The following is a 24,819-nucleotide window of genomic DNA, read 5'->3' as shown; positions in this document are numbered from 1 at the left end:
ATCTATCTCTTTATCTTTGATGGCACTGGTGGCCTCCTTATCATCCCAAGCTTCTGATGTGGTCTACTCATGTGTGCCATAAAATTCTGCCTTCTTGTCCATGTCCTTCCACTGTTCCTCCTAGTCTACTTGTTTGAATTCTTGTGCTTTTCCTATTCTGTCTCTTCATCCTTTTCCTTTTCTTGTCTTGCTGAGTCATTAGTTGCTTCCTCTTCTCCCCCTTTCTGCTCTTCTTCCTCACTGTCAGAAGGACTGATATCATAGGTGAGGGCTTTTATGTCACTTTCTACTGTCATGTCCGCAACGACTTCCCAACTAGGGAGTGTGAATGTATGGAGGGCTTCTTGGTCTTTAAGATACAATGGATAGGATTGAGCTGGTTGTCTTCATTGTAGGGCTTCTATTGCCTAGCTGGCCATGCAGGCCATTTGGGCTTCTCTCTCCTACAACTGTTGTTTCAGCATCAGTATTTCAGCTACTACTTCAGACTCCCTCCCTTGCTGTTGCTTTATCTTCATTTCAACATCAGGCTGTGTATCTTCCCTTGGCTACTGTTCCTCTACTATTTCCTAGCCTGCGAGGGAACCTTCCTGTAGTTGTTGCTCTTCAGAAATCTGTGTTATGTCTGCCCTTTTGAGTTTCCTATAGAGAATTCTCAACTTCCTGTAGAACTGTCTTTGAGTCCATCATCTTAATTCTCTCTCTCTAGTGAAGGTTTTTGGCTTCCTCGTTCATAGGTGATGGTTATCTTTGAAGGAGACTCCTCCTTTTGTTTAGCTGTGGTGTCCTCAATGATAATTGGCTCCTTTGACTGTGGCTAGGGTCTGCCCACTTTGATCCGTGTGCTCCTCCTTGCTTTAAAGTACATGGAGGTTTGCCTCTTTCGCTTCCCTTTTTGTTTTGGAGGTGTGCTTAAGGTAGCAAGTGTAGCTGCTGCCTCCCTGGCCAATATCTCAGGTGATTTCTCCTCTTGTTGTTCTGTTTCCATGCTTCCTGTAGAAATCCCTATGTCAACTATTTCTATCTGTTTTGTTGGATGTGTCTTTTCCTTTTATTTCTGTGTGTTTGCTTTGGCTGTGACATCCTTCAGGTGGACTTTTTTAGCCCTCTCTACCCAAAATTCGGCTATCCGTTTATGAAAGGAAGAATTGCGTTTCTACGGACATAGTACAGAGCTCAATTTTTCTTCTCAGCACACATATAGACATGCAAGTTCAAAATTTTCCATACACAGGTTGGCCCCCACAGTTGCATATCTTCTCTATAGGATAATTTTAAAGATAAGAAACATGGAGGAGAATCTTGATGTAGACACAATTGAGAAACTCAGTGCAACACACAGGCAAATGTTTTATTTCCAATTCACAGGCAGATTTTTCACTGATTTTCCAATCTCATGCCATGTTCAATTCACCACTTTGCACAAACAAATCATGCACAAAGAAGCTTCCCCGATCCTACCTCGTTTTGAGCTTGAAGTTCGTTGAAAATCCTAGGTTTTCTTTCTGCATGGCTTTTTTCTATGTTTCCTGTAGAAGCCTTCCTGTAGAAGGCTCTTGTTTCCTATAGAACAAAATTGTGCTTCCTATAGAGCCCGATAGGCGGGAGATTTTTTAAAAAACGGCAGAAATCTTGAAAAATCAAGCAGGAATCTTGCAGAGGACCACTGGTTAGCTGATTTGGAAGTGGTGGACGCGTGCGTCAATTGTGCATGTCGTGAAGGTGCAATGAACAAAGAGTGGTGAGAGTTTCAGCCGAGCATCATTTAACTGCAGCGTGATTCGTGTGAGAAGATGAGGTGGCCGGATGTGCATTGGCCCCATGCAGACTGCAGTGCTGTTATGAACTGTATGTTCTCTTCTTGTTAATCACTTGTCATCAGTTGCACTGGAGTTCAAACAGCCAACACTACCTGTTTTTTTAAATTTCACGTGAGTTGACTATACACGTATGCTGCATGATTTCTGGCTGAGTGCTAGAGAACTGGACAAGGCACTGTCTGAACTGGATGAGGGTGGCCAGTTAGCTGGCCACCAATCTTGTTTAATCCCAACCATCTCATTGTTCACGCAGTTCTTAAATTACATTCATGCAACAGAGGAATGGGTTTAGTCACGTACCTAGAAGTTGAATGTCCTGGTCCTTTTTGCTGCTGCATGCTCATATTCTGTGGATGCATGCTGGTTTGTTTGCTGATACATGGCTTATTTCCTAGTGCAGGTATCCTCTGGCTGGACCTACACTGCAGGAGCCTGCTTCAACGTTCACATTTGCACCCTCATGCTGTTGACGTTGAATTTTTACAGGACAACAACTTGTTTTCTCCATTGCTCCCAAACGATAGATCATATTAACCTGAAACTTTCCGAGCATGCTTCTATCATTGTTATACACCTCCCATAGCAAAATTGTGGTCAATGGATGCACGGATATCGAGAAAAACTGAAAATGGTTGAAGATTACAGGGGTCAATTTCTCGGAAATCGGGCATCGGAATCGGCTGAAACTTCTTGGGTAGGTTACTATCACCTATATGCATCTCCCCATGAAACAGGTTTTGAAATGGATGCATGGATATGGAGAAAATGCAAAAATGGCTGAAGGTGATGGAGGCTGATTTCTCGGAAATCGTGCACTGGAATTGGTTGAAATTGCTCGGGCATGTTGCCATCATCCCTATACAACTCCCCGTAAAACGGTTTTGTAAATGGATCCACGGTTTTCACGTGAGGGAAAAAACAAATTTCTATTCTATGTATTTTTGCTTCAAAGCATTCTGTAGTTTTTTTGCACAGTGAGAAAAAACGAGCTTGGGCTATAATGCAGACTTGGAATTGATGGGAGAGAGGTTTGAAGATTGTAGGAGGACTTATGAACCCTTTAGGAAGCTATCATGTTCGCCAAACTACCTTTTAAAATCCATTCCTAGCTTCCTGTAATTTCTACAGGAACTTCCTGTAGAACACCCAATTTTTAGGAATGAAGCACAGTGAGATGGAAAAAATAATGGAGAAGGGTGAGGGATGGAAACATGGATGTGTACAGGCCTCATGGACATATTCCTAGCCTTCTGGTCCTCTTCAGAGATCAATTTTGGCTCGTTTGTAGGCTTCCTGTAGAAGACACAGAACTTCCTGTAGAAGACACATAACTTCTTGTAGAAGGCACATAACTTCCTCTGTCTTTGTTTTGAGCGATCCTCCTAACCTGCAATGTCTTTGCTGCAACCTACAATTATTCAATGGAAATTAGGTTTATTTTTATTTTTCTTTTTCTCTTTTTTTTTTTTGAAAACAACTAGGGTGCCTCATGGAGGTTTTCACCCTAATTGCCTCATGGATGTTTTCACCCTAATTGCCTGCCCTAGGCGCCTCCAAGGGAGGTTTTCACTTAGGGATTTTATTCTCTTTTTATTTTCTCTTCTTTCCAACCCATTGACTGCCTCATGGAGGTTTTCAATCAATGATCCAATCTAAGGCGCCTCCGAGGAGGTTTTCACCTTCGATTTTTATTTTCCTCTTATTTTCATTTTTTTCTTTTTCTTTTTTCTTTTTTCTACCCTACCCTACCTGAAAAACAAAATCATTTTCAAGTATAAGAATACTTCCAATGGAGCCATGTGCACATCAATATTAGAGACAAAATGATGTGGAGGCTTGAAATGCATGCTTTGACAGGGATCCAGATTTCAGAGACCAAATGGTTTGACTTTGAAGGGATCAAACATAGTTGAGGAAGAGAGTACTGCTGCAACTTAGTGACCGTCTGGAACCATATCTCAATATAGCTCTGATATATTTGGTCCTTTTGCTGATCTGGATCATTCTCCATATCTTCTTCTATCATGACCTTCACATCTTCCTCTTTTTGCTGATTTTTCTCTTGACTACATGGAGGATTTGATGGTAACCATGAGGGAGCTCTTTCAATCTCTAATTCTGATGTCTTCTCTTCATCAAGTGCAGCCCATGGTTCTTTGATCTCCTCTTTTGAATCTTCTTTTGCTGGATGTGATCCTTCAGTGCTGTCAATATAGTCTCTTTTCTCCAATACTCTTCCTGAGCTATGGTGAATATCATTGAGCTCAACAGGAGTTGTTTGGAAGTGTTGTACGTCAGCTTTGCAATTGGGTTGAGCTACTCCAATGGGAAAGTTTGGAAATGGTGGTATAGGTAGTTGAGTGGGGGTGTATATTTGAGATGGATGTGGATGGGGTTGTGGTTCGGCAGGTGGTGGAGGCAAAGGAGCAGGAGGAGAGTTGTACTGGGGCCTCCACCCCTGATGAGGTGCATTCCACTGAGGCTGTGGCTGAGCATAAGAGTGAAATGAATGAGCAATTGGTTAGGCATGATATTGAGGAGGATATGACCAATGAGGGGGTGTGGACCAGGAAGGATGAACAGGGGGACCCCAAGAAGGCATGGAAGTGGCTTGATAGGGGTTATAATAGGTCTGGGATGTCCCTTGCATTCCCTGCTGGTAAGGTATGGGTCCATGTGGCCTCCTTTGGTTCATATAATAGAGTGGTTCAGTGACTCCTTTGGCCCTTTGATATGCAGCTTTAATTCCAGGCAAGGAAGGGCACTGATTCGTAGGATGGTCTTCTTCACAGACAAAAAACACTTCTATGGAGTGCAATGGACATTCATCCCTAGGGTGCTTTCTAGTGCACCTGGGACAAAAGATGGCCAAAGCCCTCTCAGCTTCCTCTCGATATCTTTTGATATGCATGGCAAGCATCTGCCTCACCTCGCTTTTGCAATCTTCCCACATGTCTCCAATTTCACCCTCAATGGATGAGTTGGAAGAAAAGGTACTGCTCCCATCATTTCGGTTTCTAGCCATTTGCTCCAGAGGAATGTTTTCTTCTTCTTCTCCCCTAGAGGTTCTTCAAATATGTCTTGTTGTCCACCTAGGGGTTCTTCTTAATCACAACCATCGAAGAAGAGAAGGTTGGCTGTGTGAAGCAGTGGGGGTGTTGTGCAAACATTTTTCTGACTTATCTCTACTCCTACAAGGCATGAAAGGAAATATTTTTGGTTGATTTTTGTTTTTCTGCTTATACTTGCAAAACTGAAATAGATTGAACTACAACTAACTATCTTGCTGAAATGAAAATGCGGAATTGAAATGAAAGTGGGAAATGACTAATCTATTTTGCTGAAATGAAATTGCAGGAATGAAATGCTAGGCTACGCTTGCAGAATTGGAATTGTGGAATTGAAATGCTAATCTATGAAAGCAGGAAATACTAATCTACTTTTGCGAAAATGAAATTGCAGAATGGAAATGAAACAATATACTCTATGCTTGTTGAAATAAACTACTTAGCAGAAGGTTGTAGTAGAAAATAGAAGAAAAGCAGCAATCACCAATACTCTGACGCTTCCCCGGCAACGGCACCAAAAAGATGGTGGGCTCCAGTATTGCAGCAATAATGCTGCAACTCCTAGGGCTCCCTTCTTTACTTTTATCAACCCGGTAGTTCGTAACAAACTTGGAAGCGACGGTGCTATATGCACAAGTACTAGCTCTTGCCGCGGCTATCACTTGATCAGCTGGCACAAGTCCGCTAGGAGCTTAAGCCAACTTCTATGAGCTCTTAGAAGAAGCTTTTAAATATGATGGATGAAAGCTAACTCAAAGGAGGCTAATCTACTTGCAAAAAGAAGCGGAAAGCTGAAAGGAAATGCAAACCCTAGTTTTACTGACTAACCCTACTAGTGCAAGTAAAAGAGATGAAAATGGTGGAAATGGATGCCATTGACTTTTAGAAAGGTAAAATGCATGTGACTAAGCTACTTCTACAATAAAATCTGGAAAAAACATCTTTTTGCATTTTTGAGTAATTTGTCAGAATTATTATGCATGTGCTTTAACTGTTTTTGACTGTGCAGAGGTTGATTGGCGAAAGGAAATGGGGTAGGCACTTGCAGGAGGTTGGGAAGGTGAGAAGAGGGCCTAAGGGGTCCCTAGCACCCTTCCAGAGAGTTTCACAGTGATTAGATCTCAAGAAACCGCTTTCGTGAGCTTCTACAGGAAGTCTGCAGGGGTTCTACAGGATGTACTATAGCTTCTACAGGATGTTCCGAAAGGGAATTTTGAAGGGTTGATGGTGGAAGAAAGGTGGAGAAGTGGAAATGGGGGTTGGATAAGGATGTTAAGGGGTCTAGGACCTGGTGAATGAGGCTGGGGAGTGATTAGGGTGATTGGATTCATTCAAGGATGGAGGGAGCAACGATGCACAAGAATGTAGAAATTAGGGCAAAGTGGGAAAATGTGGCAAGTGAAAGGAAAGAATCTGAGTTAGAGGACGAAGCAGGTTACATTGATGGAGTAAGGGTAGGAAAGGAGGTATCATAGGTGCTCTGCACATTATTTTCTAAACTGATCAAACGAAGACTAGGAAAACCAAAGATCTAGCTACTTTAACCTAATTTGACCTAATTACCAGAAATCATGATGGACAGAAGTTTATTGGCAGAAAATCATGTAAGACAACTATGAAAACCAAGCAAGAATGGATCTAAGCATGTAATCACAACTGGTACCAACTTTTGCAACTAAGAATCTAACACTAGTGATTGCATGAAGAAGCAAAAACATCGTTTTTGTGGCAGCAAGGACACCTTGGTCTCAGCTCATGGTCCCGAGGAGGGAGAGGCGAGATCAAGGGTTGCTTGATGGCCTTTTTTGAATATCTTTTATTTTACCAAACTATCAAATCAACCTGAAGCATGAAAAGCTACTTTAACCATCAAAAACAACCTAAGTAACAAAGCAAGATTTTAATCTATATAACAGATTTTATTCTAAGAATGCAGCAAAGACACATAAAAGTACACAAAGGAGGTACTGGGCACTTGGGTTGGGCCCAACCCCAAGATCTACAGCCTCCTAAGGAAGATTAGAGCTGGTGCAAATCTGGATTCATCTTTATTGATCAAAAGAATAGTTACATCCCAAAAGCTGTCTACAAGAAAAAGCTTGCAAATGTGCTAAAATGCAGAGCTAACCTACTGCCTAGAAAAGGACTAACATCTGACTAAAATCAAACTAAAAAATGACTAACTTCTGACCAACCCAAATGAGGCCCTAAGCCCTCTTATTTATACAAATTGAGGACCCCAACAGTCCTCCTAAACTTTAGGGAATCGGCTGCCCTTGTGATAATCGATGTGGTGGCCCTTGAACTTCGAGCTGCTGGTGGAGAATTTGAGGTAAGGGCTCATAAATGAAGGGGAAACATTCCTACAAATCCTCTCCACGAATTTGGCTACCGAGTGCTCGTTTAAACCTTTGATTTTGTCTCCAAATTGACCAAAAAGACTGCATAAAGCACACATTAGACTTGTTGGCATAATGACTACCCCAATTCACTCTATTAGCGTAAATATAATCAAAAACATGCAATAAACTAATGAGAATGATGGATTAAGTTGAATTACAAGGCTGAATGAGCCCATATAATTACCCATTTATGGGGCTCATCACCTACCCTTACTATGGCTGTTTGTGCATTCAACATCGCAAAAAACCCCATCGCATCATTATTCCTGTTGTGGCCTTTCATAAGCAGAAATGCTCAAAGCATGCATAAATCCATTTTTGGGGCCTATCACAATTAACATAATGCATGCCATAAGACTCCGGACCCAACGGCATTAAAAACCACAATATATACATTTTCGGGTCCGAAAACCCTGTCACATATCGCAATCGGCCCAAGTCCAAGGCATATGCGTACATGGCGTGCCGCTACCCTCCGGACCTGACGGCCTTATCAACTGGAATACATATATCTTCGGGTCTGGAGCATTTCACATATCGCAATCGGCGGGGTCCCAGGGCTTGACCATAAGGTGCACAGCGATGTGGCAGACCCATCGATCTTATTAAGCATATCATATGATATATTGTGTCCGAAGTTAATTGCTTATCGCTATCGGGAGGCACAGGGCTTATATATATGGCGTGCTACCATCTACCGGACCCGATGGTTTTATCAACCACGATATATATATATCTATATATATATATATATATATATATATATATATATATATATATATATATATATATATATATATATATCGGGTCCGGAGCATTTTGTGTATCGCAATCGGCCTGGTCCAAAGTTTTATATAAGGCGCGCCGTTGTTACCAGACCCAGCAATATTTATAGGCTACAACATATAATATTTGAGGTCTGGCTTGGGCGATTGACTCAGGTTTTCCTGTGTATTTCTTTGTTTTCCAAATTTTCCGAAATTATAATGGGATCGGGTTTTAGTGTAAAGGGCAAGCCTGTGGACTCCCAATAGTGCAATTGTGCATCAGGGTGGTGGAAGGCATGGGTCCTGTGACCTAAGAGGGGGCCGATACCCAATTGCGATGAGAGGAAGCCCTCAGAAACTATGCCAATCCTATGCTTTGAGCGGGAAATTGTATGTTGACTGTGTTTTATGCATAGATCCTTTTCACACTTGTTCCCACAGTTATAAAAGTTAATGGAAGCAGCGTTTGTGTTTCATGTGAATATCTTTGTTATATCACTCACAATTATGAAGCTAATGATAGCTATCTTTGTAGGTGAGAGGTAAAGGACGCAGGAGGGGATACAAAGAGCCATGGATGTAGAAACGCTGCATTTAAGGGTCTGGCTGCAAGCGTTCCGGGTTGGGAGCCCACACGTTTCCTGTGCATTCCGTAAGCAGAGCTATCCCGGTCTTCATTATGGGGAGGCAACACACAGTCACCCTTTTTGCCAACATCTGTTCTCCTCCTCAGGAAAGGAATCGACCCGGCCATTATGCCTTCTACGTGCCAGCGGTCACGCTAATGATCCTATCTTTGTGTACTCGATTGGCATATCTGAAACAGTGGGAGGATGAAGAGGCAGGGTGACCTCAGCTTGTCGACAGTTTCACCAACCTGTCGCATCTGTACATACCGATCTGTGTAACGACAAGAGGCAGGGAAAGGTTAGGGAAGGTCGAGGGTCATTCAGGGCTGCATAAGTATTACCTCCAAAGAGGAGAAGGGGCTTTTGATTTTCGAGAAGAACAATGTTGCTTTATTGTGAATGAGGAGGACTGTTTTTGAGGGAAGAACGAGTCTTTAGTTTCAGACTCATTGTATTGTTTTGGATCAGAGTGTTGTTACCAACATGACTGTAAATATGATTTATATTTACGCATATTGATGACTTACAGTTCACTATTAGTCTTGCTAAATTGAATGTGATTCAGTTTCATGGTTAACTTGTGAATGGTCTCTGATTTGAAACTAAAGTAAACATCAGTTGCAGTTTTAATTCCATAGAAGAATGTGGATTCCTATATGAGTGATTGGATTGCAATTTAGCTTTAATACAACCTTGTCTAGTTGTGAATTCAGTGATTGATTCATTTGGACTTGGATCTATGCATGATGTTTAACTTTCTTTATCACGCTCCTGCTGAACATATATATGATGTTTAAATCTCTATATTATGCTCTTGCAAGATATATTAGAGTAGTTAAAAGTAGTATAGATGGGATTTAATACATAGAGGTTAGCTATTTCATTTTTGTTGATTTAAATGAAGTTTTCTTCCTAGAAGCAATCTTTCGACATGTTCAAGTGGTTTACGGGGTCCCTTAAAACCCGTCAGAGCTAGCCAACCCAAACGAAAGCAGGTCTAATTGGGGCTTGCGATTAGGTTAGTTCCCCTTGTTGGCATAGTGTACATTAGCCATGTCAACAAATTGGTGCTAGAAGGAGGGCCTGAACCACCCTCTCCAGCTTTTCAAGATTTCATCTATAAGTGCCACGCATGGATTCAAAAGGATTAATGTATGGATCGTAGAGGTTGGAGAGATCCTGCCACACATTTGAAAGAGCCTCATTTTGAAGAAACAGAGACCCCTTTAAGTCCTGTTTCCAGGTCACCCAAGGAAGAGAGATTGTGGGAATATCTTGTCACTCACGAATAACCTATCAGAACACTTACTCGGGCTTACGCTCGTTCCCTCTCTCAGCTTCCCATCTTTCACTCTTTACCTCCGACAACTAAGAGAAAGCTAAGGATCTTTACCCTGACTGAAGATACATTTGCAGCCACTTCTCTCGAAGATATTGCGCTAGAATCCTTGCAAAGTATCAACATCCCTTGGGAAGAAATTCCTGAGGATTCCCCTTCTAAAGGTGACTCCTCGCTTGATTTTGAGAATCCTAACGGAGAAGCCTCCAACCAAAAATTCCCTGTCCATAGTATGGCCAATGTTCCCCCTTCAGGTGGGAATAAGCCTCCACCTCCTCCTCCGGGTGGGAATCAACCTCCACCTCCTCCTCCAGGTGGGAATCAACCCCCACCTCCTCCAGGAGCACTCCCTCCCTGGCTTGCACAAGATGCTGTAGCGGTACCCAGGCAAAAACATCCCTTACCCAAAAATACATAAAGAGTGTTACCTAATTTCGACCCTGAGCAGGGAGATACTGCTAATAACCATATTCGCTCTTTCTTCCTAGCCTTGCACAAGTTGAGGGTTGCCGATGAAGATGTGGTATGCCGCCTATTCTCTTTTACTTTGACTGGTGCAGCCTCCACATGGTATTTCAGTTTGAGAATAGGGTCGATTACCTCTTGGGATGCTTTTCAGCAGGCCTTTTTAGACAAATTTGGTGATGACAAAACACCTGCGGCCTTAGTTTTAGAATTATCCCATCTGAAAATGGAAACCAAGGAGAAGGTTAAGGATTTTAATATCCGATTCAACACCTTATTCAATAGAATCCCAGCCACCGCTAGACCTACTAAGGAAGTGCTCATGGAGTTCTATGTCTCTGCTCTCCCTGTCCCTACAGCGATGTGGGTTAAAAGGAGTAATGTGCAGACCTTACAAGGTGCTATCGATGAAGCGGTGAAAGTTGAAAATGAAATGATCAGCCTCACAACATGCCACCCTACAACTGGAGAAAAGAAAGCCCCTCAGACATCCAAGAAGAATAATGGAAATGATAACAAAGGGGTTGAAACTAAAGATAAGGACACCTCGAATGTGGAAGGGTTGCATCGGATCATTAAGAAAATTATGAACACAATCATTGATATGAGAAGGAATCATAGAGAGAATACTAGTGGTAAGGGAGGAGATTATAATAATAGAAATCCCTTCAAACCTTTCTACCAGAAGAGAATAGAGGGTGGTAATGGTTAGCTCGCATTGCTCGCTCCACCTAATGAAGGGGCTTTAAACACAGAAGAATTGGCTTTGATTGGATCGCTCCTCAACAAAGAAGAACCTATACTGGAGCTTGAACCAGAACAAGGAGATGAGGAGGAATACCAAGTAGAGGAACCCTCGGATGAGGAAACCCAAATTAATGTGCTGTGGGATTTCCATAATGATGAGAATGATGACGAGGGAGATGACACTGTAGAAATTAACGCTAACAAAATCCACACGCGCAATAAAGGGCCGCTTCCAGGTGTGACAAAGCCCTTAGACCAAACAAAGCAATATTTTCGCCCTGTGAAAGCATCCGCCCCCAGAGTTCCTGTCGAGAAGAGTGGGCTTGGTGGTCAATCCAAGAATACCCCTGTTGCAAGTCACCCAAAGAAAGAAAATGCATCTCCCACTGCAACGAAGGCTACTCAACATGGTAAACTCCCACTTAAAAATGGAAAAACAGGTATGTTTACTCTACCCTATCCTATCTATAACATTGATTATAATATTGTGGATGATATCAAGAATTATAGGGCCAATATCACATATTTTGACTTGTTAAAATTAACGCAGCAAAGAGATTTGCCGCTGAAAGCTATGAATGAGCAGAATTGCAAAACCCCTACCACCTCAAGCACCCAAACTAAGAAGCCAATGTCCAAACCTGTTAGTACCACTAGTGCAGCCCAAATACCGTCAGCTATGGAGGCCATGTTATATAAAATGAATCGAAAACCCCACAATGTTAGTGCAACCATGATAGGGAGGAAATCAAAGTCTATGACTCCACCGTTCCTCATCACATTTGAGATTTTCAACATGAACGTCCATAACTGCTTGGTAGACTCTGGTGCCTCATCCACTGTTATGCCTTACACTGTTGCTAAGAGACTTCAGGCAATACCCGATAAAACTGAAACCCGAATTATGCAGTTGGATAGAATGAATGTGAGAGTTATTGGGGCACTGAAATATGTGTTGATTCAGATGGCTGCCAAACCTCAATACACTCAGGTCATTGATATAGTGGTAGTGGATATACCCGAGGCTTATGGAATGCTACTTAGTAGGGACTAGTCATCAAATCTAAATGGATATTTCTCAACTAATTGGTCCCATCTTTTGTTGTCTCAGAGGGGAAAAAGTGATATGCTGAGAGTGGATCGGGAGAGATACATGAAGTACGTGGTAACGGAACCAAACAGCCCCAATGAACCTGTAATGTTCTATAACTCTATCCTTGGGAATTATAGTTCCGATGTTTATACCACGGAAACTTGTTTTGGAGAGTGCCATGCAGAAACAATCAAGGAGGCTTGGACAAACACACAGTTGGAAGAAAGAATTGAACAACCCCACAATCCAACTGATGAATTACCTTGTATTATAGTAGATGATAGGACTAATTGCATAGGAAGTAGTTCTTTTAGCATAACATTAGAGTTTATTTTCTGGACACTCCACTTTAATGACTCTAACTCTCTTGAAAGTGCAGGCGCTGGGAGAATTTTCATTGACCCACTAGTGAACCAACGTTTGATGGCCAGTCGGTTGGAATGCACGCGCACCAGTAACACAACAGAACATAAAGGCTTGCTGAAAGGCCTGAGAAGAGCCATTGAAAGGAATGTAAAAAATATCAGAGCTTTTGATAACCCATAGATAATGGTGGACCAGGCAAAGACAAAGATACACTGCAGTCCGCCACACCTGGTAAGGTACCAACATGAGGTATGGACTTTAATTGACAATTTCGATTCTTTTAATGTCACATATATACTTCAAAATATAACCACGATGCCAATCTGACGATTGCTATGGTTGTGAAAATTTTGCCTAATCTTAGATTAAAGAAGAATAAACTTTATGTTGAATTGATTTTTAGATCATCCGTAACTAATAACGTCTCAAATTGGCAGGTGTTTGAAGGGGATAACCAAATCCTTGAGTTCCTGCTTTGCGAAAGAACACTAAGAAATGCAGCCATTAACAAAAGGGAGCATGACAAACTTATAAACGGAAGAGAGGACAAAGTGATGTCTTTCATTGAGAAATTTATTTACTTTTCATATCTCATGAGTGAGCCAATAAGTAAGCACACAAAATTACAACACTCATGGCTGAGCCCATTCCAAGATGTGGAAAAGGTTGGTCATGGAATTTATAGTTTGAAAACCTTACAGGGAGAAACTGAAAAACTCCTTGTTAATGGCCAGAATCTCACTTCCAGTAGCCACCAAATGGTGGTTACATCCTAAGTAGGTTAGAATCCATTTTCATTTTTGCTGTTAGTTTAGTTACATTTCTATCTTTCCCTTTCTTGTTTTTATGCAAGTTCATTTTCTTCCTGCTTTCAATTTCAGCCTTTTTCAACGATCTGAATTTTGTCCTCCAGCCTTGTTTTCACCTCTCAAACCTCTTCAGATTGCTTTCATTCCCTACCTTTAGCTTTTACACCCCTTATTAACCTGCTCATCAGCCTGCTGATCCTAAATCCATCATTACCTTGCAATCAAACAGACTTTCAATCAGCCCATGAGAACTTGAAAATCAGTTGTAGAATTCAAACCAAGCCACTCATTGGCATCTGTCGAGAACTGGGTGAGATCTATTGATAACCTGAATATCTGGAGCATGTAGGGGCATCTTTATAAAACAAGAATGTGTAACTACAACTAGATTGGCATGGAGGGATGCTACATTTTGAATAAATCCCACTCAGACCTAGCATATACTTGCCTATAAGGTTTACAGTCATTCTCCATTGGTCCCATCCACCACACTAAATTGTCCAATACCTGTTACTCACAAGTAAACCTCCTTTCATGGGCTAAGCTCACTATCATATACCCTGTGGCAAATCCAATTGTGCTCTAGTCCTTGTGCCTAAAACTAGAAGGACTTATCTAAAAAGAAATGAAATGTCAAGTCCTTGTGCCAATCTGGAAGGGCAGGTTGTTTGGGAAGCTGGTTAGAGTAAGGACTGTTGCTGGGCTCAGAGTATCGGTTGACACAGCAAGCCCAACCTTGCTTAAGCGGTTTAAAAATATGGCATGATCCATGACTGTGCCCCACTCAACCAGTGAAAATATAACACTGAAATTCTCATATAAAGTGCAAGATAAACATGTCTACATCAAGTTTGATGAGCAATAAAGAGTTGAGGTACACACCTAAATAGGTATGGACAGACTAATGATAGCCCCAAAAGGATTTTTGAAAGTGGAAAACAGGTAAAGGAAGGTCAATAAACCCCATAAAATGACCATTGGAGAATGCCTGCCAAAACCCTATCAGTCAGTAGAAGCTATTTGTCTTTATCCCATCTGAAGCAAGTAATGTTGAAGTGGAACCCATGCCTGTCCCTCTGTATAGTTTGCATTTCAAGTTTATCTTAATACCCTGATGTGTTATTGATCCAAGGTTTATTTGGAAACAGAGATAACTGGTTCGCCCAGCGGTTCGCCATTTGTTGTGGCCACAACCACCACCCTATTAAAACTTGCCCTGGTAGCAATTTTGAATGGGTCCCCCTAGAAGTTTAATCTTCCACCTCTCCGAATGATCCGTTTTATCCCAGAGACTTTAACTCGTTGCCAAGTCAAATCTTCAATTTCTAAATGGCCAAAATCCCCTTGAATAAGTCTTTGTTGCATGGTTCATTCATGACCCAGTCTTGCCTTTCACATCTTTCATCGGGATTTTTCTCAATCATCATAATCATTCATGGCACATTTATACTTGCACATATAATCACCCCTACCCTTACTATGGCCGTTTGCGCACTCAACATCGCAAAAACCCCCATCTCATCATTATTCCCATTGTGGCCTTTCATAAGCAGAAATGCTCAAAGCATGCATAAATCCCTTTTTGGGGCCTATCACAATTAACATAATGCATGTCATAAAGCTCCGGACCCGACGTCATTATAAACCACAAAATATACATTTTCGGGTCCGAAAACCCTGTCGCATATCGCAATCAGCCCAAGTCCAAGGCATATGCATACATGGCGTAACACTACCCTTCGGACCCGACGACCTTATCAACCAGAATACATATTTCTTCGGGTCCAGAGCATTTCGCATATCGTAATCGGCGGGGTCCCAGGGCTTGACCATAAGGTGCGTAACGATGTGGCGGACCCGCTAATCTTATTAAAGCATATCATATGATATATCGAGTCCGGAGTTAATCGCTTATCGCTATCGGGAGGCACATGGCTTATATATATGGTGCGCTACCATCTACCGGACTTGATGGTTCTATCAACCACGATGTGTATATATATATATATATATATATATATCAGGTCCGGAGTATTTCCCGGTCCAAAGTTTTATATAAGGTGTGCCGTTGTTACCGAACTCGACGATATTTACAGGGTGCAACATATAATATTTGAGGTCCGGCTTGGGCAACTGACTTAGGTTTTCCTGTGTATTTCTTTGTTTTCCAAATTTTCCAAAATTATAATGGGATTGGGCTTTGGTGTAAAGGGCAAGCCTGTGGATTCCCAATAGTGTGATTGCACATCGGGGTGGTGGAAGGCATGGGTCTTGTGACCTGAGAGGGGGCCGATACCCGATTGCGATGAGAGGAAGCCCTCAGAAACTGTGCCAAGCCTATGCTTTGAGCGGGAAATTGTATGTTGACTGTGTTTTATGCATAGATCCTTTTCACACTTGTTCCCACAGTTATAAAAGTTAATGGAAGCAGTGTTTGTGTTTCATGTGAATATCTCTGTTATATCGCTCATAATTATGAAGCTAATGATAGCTATCTCTACAAGTGAGAGGTAAAGAACGCTGGAGGGGATACGAAGAGCCATGAATCCAAAAACATTGTGTTTAAGGGTCTGGTTGCAAGTGTTTCAGGTCGAGAGCCCACGTGTTGCCTGTGCATTCCGTAAGCAGAGCTGTCCCGATCTTCATTATGGGGAGGCAACACACAGTCACCCTTTTTGCCAACATCTGTTCTCCTCCTCAGGAAAGGAATCGACCTAGCCGTTATGCCTTCTACGTGCCAGCGGTCATGCTAATGATCCTATCTCTATGTACTCGATGGGCATATCTGAAACAGTGGGAGGATGAAGAGGCAGGGTGACCTCAGCTTGTCGGCAGTTTCACCAACCTATCGCATCTGTACATACCAATCTGTGTAATGACAAGAGGGAGGGAAAGGTTATGGAAGGCCGAGGGTCGTTCGGGGCCGCATAAGTATTACCTCCGAAGAGGAGAAGGGGCTTTTGATTCTGGAGAATAACAATGTTTCTTTATTGTGAATGAGGAGGACTGTTTTTTAGGGAAGAAGGTGCCTTTAGTTTCAGACTCATTGTATTGTTTTGGATCAGAGTGTTGTTATCGACATGACTGTAAATATGATTTATATTTATGCATATTGATGACTTGCAGTTCACTATTAGTCTTGCTAAATTGAATGTGATTCAGTTTCATGGTTAACTTGTGAATGACTCTGATCTGAAACTAAATTAAACATCAATTGTAGTTTTAATTCCATAGAAGAATGTGGATTCTTATATGAGTGATTGGATTGCAATTTAGCTTTAATACAGTCTTGTCCAGTTGTGAATTCAGTGATTGATTCATTTGGACTTGAATCTATGCATGATGTTTAACCTTGTTTATCATGCTCCTACTGAACATATATATGATGTTTAAACCTCTGTATCATTCTCTTGCAGGATAGATTAGAGTATTTAAAAGTAGTATAGATAGGATTTAATACATAAAGGTTAGCTGTTTCATTTTTTCTTGATTTAATTGAAGTCTTCTTCCCGAAAGCAATCTTTCGACATGTTCAAGCGATTTACGGGGTCCCTTAAAACCCATCAGAGTTAGCCAACCCAAACGAAAGCAGGTCTAATTGGGGCTTACGATCGAGTTAGTTCCCCTTGTTGGCATAGTGTACATTAGCCATGTCAACACGACCTTGGGACCTAAAACCGATACAAAAGAAAACTAAATGTCGTCCTCTTTCTGTCACTTTTATGAAATTTCAATCTGATGCTCAAGAAGAAAGTGATGACTATTTTCCGCAGGTCACCTGTTCGGGATGTAATTCGGGAGCATGCAGAAACCCTAAATGTCTTGGACTGTATCTTCAAAAATATAGCGAAACAAACTTTGAAATTCGGGCTTACACTGCACCAAGATTTCAGATCAAATCAGTTTTAATTTTCGAGTCTAAACATTCGTAGAAACAAAATTATAGCGAAAATTCCACGCTAACCTGTTTGAGATGGAATTCTAGAGCTTGCAAAAATCCTAACTTCCTCAGATGATATCTCCAAAAATATAGTGACGCAAGATCTGAAATTCGGACTTGAGGTTCAGAAATATTTCGGCTCAAATGGGTTTTTTTTGTAGCTTCTAAAACTTTGTAGCGAAAATGTTATAGCGAAAATTCCACGACAACCTATTTGGAGCAGCGAAACCCTAGATTCCGAAGCTCTGATACCAAATGTTATGAAACCAACTGACATAAAGATATAAAAGATAGATCAATGACTTAGAATTAGGCTCTTCGAGGGGTAAACCTCTTTTACATTAAACAAATGGACAATTCTTGGATGATACAAATGACAAGACCTCCTTTCTATATATAAGAGTCTAAGCGGTCCCAATACAATCAGAGCCTACATAACAATAATATTGTAGGGGCACAACAATAACAATAGTGGGCTTCTATGGGGTACAATTATAACAACATGGGGACTATAGGGGCACACTAATACAATAAGGGGGCTGCACTAATAACAATAAGGGTTTACACTAGTAGGATAGGGACCTAACATATGGTAAGGTAAATAATAAGCAAGAGCATCTTGAAGAGGCAACGAAAATAAGAAAGACAAGTATATACCTTTGAATCCATCGAATGGCCCATTTAGCTTTTCTTGCAATGTAGGGAATAGTCTTGATGGCATTGAATAGTCTCGACTTCTCATTGGAATATATAATGTAAGTTTTTATAAGTAGGTTGTACGTCACTCGTGAAAGGAGGGACAAAAATAATTAGGTAACAACTTATAAAGGTGGGAATCAAACAGGGCAACTATTGAGGCTTATTGAGGCTTGTTGACCTGAATGAATGTTTTCTATGGAAATCTGGAATCCATACAAAGTCCAAGCCTGCAAAATGAAGATTAAAAGATAAATAGTTTTATGTATTATATGTACCCAAAAAAAAATGATTCCTAGTGGATTTGAACTATCAACCACGTACTAGTTTTAAATTGTCAGTGATACCCCTTGATCAAAACCATAGCTCTAATCATGTTAAAATTCTAATATTGAAACGAAATATAATTAACGGCATAAACCATAAGAATTGGAACCTACAAAGAAGAATCAAAGAGTGATAGAAAATACAAACAAAGAATTAAAGAGGATAAAGAAAAAATGGGTACCTCTGGAATTTGAACATCATTCAAGAATATTCTAGCTAAATTCTCCAAAGCAATACCAGGTGAGGCAAGGAAAAAGGCTAAAACATGGCTAATGAAGTGTTTTTAATTCTTGGTGAGGGTTACCCATTGATACAGGTCTGGTCTTTTGAAGGGTCGACTTCCTGCAGTGTAATGAAGCAATTCACTCAATAAAAAACCAGACAAAGTGTTGATTCAGGGCGTACTCACATCCCATTGGGGGAAAAGTTACAAATTTAAAAGCGTCTAAATATAAATTTGCATTGATGCCCGAGAGATGGGAAAAAATGTTGAATTTAAACTAAACCACCTATCTAAAATATGGCTTCGACTTTCTTGGAAACACACAAAACCTCTGAGGGTCTTCCATGAGAATGGGTTCTTCGTCATCTTAAATCTCTGGGTTCATCGTGTTTGCTGTGCCCATTTTGTTTTACTATTTGTTCATTGCGCACTAAATACTCTCGTTCTACCACCCAAATCCCCCCAAACCTCACGGAAAAGAATATTTTTTCTTCCAATGTAATGGGTTAACCTCAGAGAATCATGTTTCTACCACTGTTGGACGGGAAAGAGTAGTAGAATATCGCAGAAGAAGAAACCGACACTGATTTATGGTCGGTCCCACAATGCTGGCAGCTAGAGAAGGAGAAGAGTAGGCGTACCCTACCCTTATCAATTCAGCACTAGTTTCATTAATTCAATTTCAACTGATGCTGTAGTTCTTGAGGCACAACCCTGTTGTATAGTTACTCGACCTGATGTTTACGTGAAGGAAAAGCTAGTCGAGTTGTTTTTCGGAGAAACAGTCTTGTGTCGTTACTTCAACCATTTCACAGTGAGAATCGATACATAATGAGAATATATGTCGGCAGTGCCGCACCGTACGCCGAACAATAGTCATCATCCCTCGGGTATTGGCTCAGGCATGCGGCGATGGGATGAGGGCTGTAAAAAACTTTATACACAAAACCAAACTAAACCTTATATAAACAAAATAAAACCTTTACGGGCGGAACTAATGGCATAGAACCGATACTAGGTGTCACTGCAAATTTACATGGAAGGGCAGCATGGAAGGGGAGTTTTACATGGAGAGGGAGAGGGGCCAGAGGAAGTGGAGAATGGGTCCCTCCATTCCTCATATTATAAAAACAATTACATAAAGGCCTTTCATATGATTCAAAGACCCTTTCAAAATCCCCCCACTTAAGTCCTTCGTTCTCCTCCCACTTCAAATGTGTGCACGTCACCCCAGGTCCTAGTCAACTTGGGTGAATTTGAGAAAATGAAAATTCAATACCTTCGGAGAATTGGGGAAGAATATTCCCTGTCCTTTTTTTTATTATTAATTTTTTTCAATATATATATATATATAGTTGTTCTATTAATATGATTGGTTATGTATAATTTTTAATTGCATTATTAATATATATATATACAAGTTCTTGAATGTGGTGGCTTTTAAATAAAACTTAAATAAATAATTAATTTAGTTAATAAAAACTAATTAAATAATTAAAAAATTATATTTATAAATTAATTAACTCAATTAATTAAATTATAATTAATATAATTAATTAAAATTAATTAATTAAATAAACTAGATAATTATATTTACATATTTTAAATTAATACAATTTATAAAATATATTGCTACATATTTTATGTCGAGATGGTGAATTTAACCAAATTTTGACCAAGCATAATTTCCAAACCATAAGTCCAAATCAAGCGAAACTTGAACTGTTGGAATGTTGGTGGAAAATCACACGCAATGGAGAAATCAAAACAAAATTCCAAGAAAAGTGAAAATATCTCAAAATAAAGCAATCAAAGCGATATATAAGTGATTTAACCAAAAGTTACATGGAAGGTCCCTATAGTTAATTTTTGAAAAATGAAGGGGGTGTTGTGGCAACAACAATTGGCGACACATGAGAATGAAACATCTCTGGTTTCAAATAATAGGTTTAATTTACCAAAGGTAAAAAATAAAAGATTTCGAAATATTCTCACATATTGGACCATTTCTAAAGGTCCTACATAAGACAAAATTGAAGACAGATAAGCTCTTTAAGATGAAAGTACTTGAATGCTCAGTTCTAAGACAGTGAATCCAAATATAAGAAATATTATTATTAGATATCACTTTTTGGGATTCATCTGCATTAAGAAAGTCATTCATCTATGACCATTTCCATGAGAGGTAGTCGTAACTGACTAATTTCTCATGGTTTTTGAATAGTCCACTTAGCACTCATTGCATCGGGTGATGCTCATAGGGGTGAAAAAGTGGGATTGAAACTAGTTACCGGGTGCAAGCCCCGGAACTCATGGTTACTGAGTGCAAGCCCCGAAAGTCTCGGGAAGTCCCGGTTACCGGGTGCAAGCCCCGGAAGTGATGATTGACACTATGTGATTCATTTCACTAGTTTCAATCCCAAATCTTCACCCCTGTGAGCATCACCCGATGCAATGAGTGTTAAGTGGACTATTCAAAAATCATGAGAAATTAGTCAGTTACAACTACCTCTTATGGAAATGGTCATAGATGAATGACTTTCTTAATGCAGTTGAATCCCAAAAAATGATATCTAATATAATGCATTGTGAAAGACCTTCAATACTTAAATACATAAGACTGAAGGGAGCTCTACTTGAATGGTTCATGAGGCACAATACTTGCTAAGGTTTTGCAAATGGGGTAGCAAGCTAAGTGGGGTTGATTGTGGGGAAAACCGCATAGTTAAGCACGCTTAAGCCAAAGGCGATCTGGGATGGGTGACCTCCTGGGAAGTCCTGATTTCCGGGTGCAAGCCCCGGAAGTGATGATTGACACTATGTGATTCATTTCACTAGTTTCAATCCCACTTCTTCACCCCTATGAGCACCCGATGCAATGATTGCTAAGTGGACTATTCAAAAATCATGAGAAATTACTCAGTTAAGACTACCTCTCATGGAAATGGTCATAGATGAGTGACTTTCTTAATGCAGCTGAATCCCCAAAAATGATATCTAATATAATGCACTGCAAAAGGCCCTCAATACTTAAATACATAAGAGTGAAGGGAGCTCTACTTGAATGATTCACGAGGCACAATACTTGCTAAGGTTTTGCAAATGGGGTAGCAAGCTAAGTGGGCTTGATTGTATGGAAAACTCCATAGTTAAGCGTGCTTGAGCCAGAGGCAATCTGGGATGGTTGACCTCCCAGGAAGTCCTGGTTACCGGGTGTAAGCCCCGGAATTGATGATTGACACTATGTGATTCATTTCACTAGTTTCAATCCCACTTCTTCACCCCTGTGAGCATCACCCAATGCAATGAGTGGTAAGCGGACTATTCAAAAATCATGAGAAATTAGTCAGTTATGACTGCCTCTCATGGAAATGGTCATAGATGAATGACTTTCTTAACGCATTTGAATCCCAAAAAAAAATGATATCTAATACAATGCACTGCAAAAGACCCTCAATACTTAAATACATAAGAGTGAAGGGAACTCTACTTGAATGGTTCATGAGGCACAATACTTGCTAAGGTTTTGCAAATGGGGTAGCAAGCTAAGTGGGGTGTATTGTGGGGAAAACTCCATAGTTAAGCGTGCTTGAGCCAGAGGTGATTTGGGATGGGTGACTTCCCGGGAAGTCCTGGTTACTGGGTGCAAGCCCCGGAAGTGATGATTGACACTATGTGATTCATTTCACTAGTTTCAATCCCACTTCTTCACCCCTGCGAGCATCGCCCGATGCAATGAGTGCTAAGTGGGCTATTCAAAAATCATGACAAAATTAGTCAGTTACGACTACCTCTAATGGAAATGGTCATAGATGAATGACTTTCTTAACACAGTTGAATCCCAAAAAATGATATCTAATATAATGCACTGCGAAAGACCCTCAATACTTAAATATTATTAATTTTAAATTTTATTTCTACTATTGGATAGTAAAGATAGCTAGTAGGATTTAAAGATTAGAATTCTTCTTTTAAATAAAAAATTATCACTTTTTATTGACATTACCTCATTTCCAACAAGCTTGTTTAGTACCCCGACGAAGATGTCTTGGTGCCATGTATGCATTGTTGGAAATGTAACTAGTTTCAGTCTTCATAATTATTATTGTACTCATTTCAATATGTATGTTATGTAAATAAAAAGAAGAAGAAAGAAAATTTATTCTTTTAAAGCATGGGTTTCATGCTCCTTATTGATGATCTTCTAGGTAAACCATGTTATTCATGCTTCTAGGGTTTGTTAGATCATAAGATTTATTGTCATGAGTTAAGAGAGTTATCATTATGATTATAATACCCTTTTGAGCTAGATGTACCTTGTAAAATAATTTATTATTGAGTCTAGAACATCCTGGAAACCTCCAAAGTACAAGTCGACCCTAGCAGCTTCAAGTCAACCTAAAGTAGGGAATTTGACCCCTTGGAAAGGCTATAAATACAAGTAGCTTTGGCCTCAGTTGACACATTCACAAACACAAGTTTGATCTCTCAAGAAATAGTCCGATTTAAAGTTGGTGAGACCAAGAAGGATAAAGCGAAGATCAAGGAGTAAAAATACATCTTAAACATTTGTTTTTGGGCTCTATCTCTCTCACATGTGCGATGAATTAGGGTTTCTACAACTTCAAGGAAGGCTGAAATTGCAAATCCAAGTCGCAGGAGATCAAGTGGTAGAATCAAGTTGTTGGAAGAGCGAATCTTCTGATGTGACTTCGTTGACCTTGGAAGACATTGTCTTGCTCAAAGAAGGATCTCTTGAAGAATTTTCCTAGGGTTTTTGTAGCAGTTATAGGATCGAAGTTGCAAGGTCGAAGCTGGGGATCAAAGTTGCAGTAAGAAGTTGGATGATGCAGGATTGAGCCTTGTTGATTTGATCATATTTGAAGGGATTCTTGAAGGGATGACTTGGTAATTGGAGGAGGACTTGGTCTAGGGTTTAGGTCTTGATTTTATCATTTGAAGTAGATTCTATAAGAAGATAAGAGATTTTCTAGGTTTTCTTCTTGGAGGGGTTTTTCCCTGGCTTGGAGCCTAATTTTTTTGTCCATTGTCTTTACTATTTTTCTCTTGATATTTTTCTGATGAAAAATATATAATAAAGAAAATGTAAGAAGATAAGTAAATTTCACAAGAAAATATTAAGTTTAAGGAAAATTTGAATTAATAGCTTCCATATTGCATCATGGTATTAGAGCTAAGGTGAAAAGAAGAATGTAGTTGAGAAGATCATCTTGTGGACATAAATAAGTGTTTGCCAAAGGGAATCACTTGTAGAAGGTTCAAACTCTTATCGAAGAAAATAGATTACTTCAAGCCCTCATAAAAGCAAGTCTTGAGAAGGAATATTACAAGAAGGCTCATTGGAAGACATCTTTGGAGGAAGCATCAAGGAATCATTCATCACTCTTTGAAGTTGTTGTTGGAGTTATCCTAGAAGACATTTTTCTAGGACATCATTGAAGTCTCCTTGAAGATCTTGAAAGCATAAAGAAAGTTGGGGACATTATCAAAAAAAGAGAAGACCCTTCGTTGGCAAGTAAATATCATATTGTTACTCTATGTTTGAATCTAAAGGTCATATTGGTTCTTTTGCAAGGAAATCAATAATCTCGTTGGCTCAATAAATTTCCTAGAATGGATGAAAAGGATTGACATAACACTTACTGAATGTGAAGTAATGGAATATGTCCTCGGCAAAGTTACTGAACCTAACAAAGATAAGACTCAAGAGCTAGAAAAATATAATAAAGGAGAAGTGAGGGCACAAAGGATCATTGTTGAAACCATTAGGGGTAATCTTGTTCCATTTGTTACTAATTTGAAGACTTCTAAGGCTATGTATGACGAGCTAGTAAATATGTACTCTATATGCACATCAATTCAAAATATTTCTTTGGGAAAGAAACTATACAAACTAAAGAAATTAAAGGATGAAGACATGGCCTCCTACTTGATGAAGATTTCATAGATAAGAGATCAATTACATGAACTTGGGAAGACAATTTCTGACTCTGAAATGACTGTTTGTGTGTTAAATGCCTTGCCACCAGAATGGAGTAGTTTTGCAACTACCATCTACTCTAAGAAAGACTACTCCTTTTGGTGAGTTATGGGATCAGTGTGTTGTT

Source organism: Pinus tabuliformis, chromosome 5_2 (genome assembly GCF_031772625.1).
Source record: "Pinus tabuliformis cultivar Carrire ecotype Pingquan chromosome 5_2, CPIR1, whole genome shotgun sequence".
In the NCBI taxonomy this organism is placed as follows: Eukaryota; Viridiplantae; Streptophyta; class Pinopsida; order Pinales; family Pinaceae; genus Pinus; species Pinus tabuliformis.
This window is presented reverse-complemented; position numbering follows the sequence as displayed.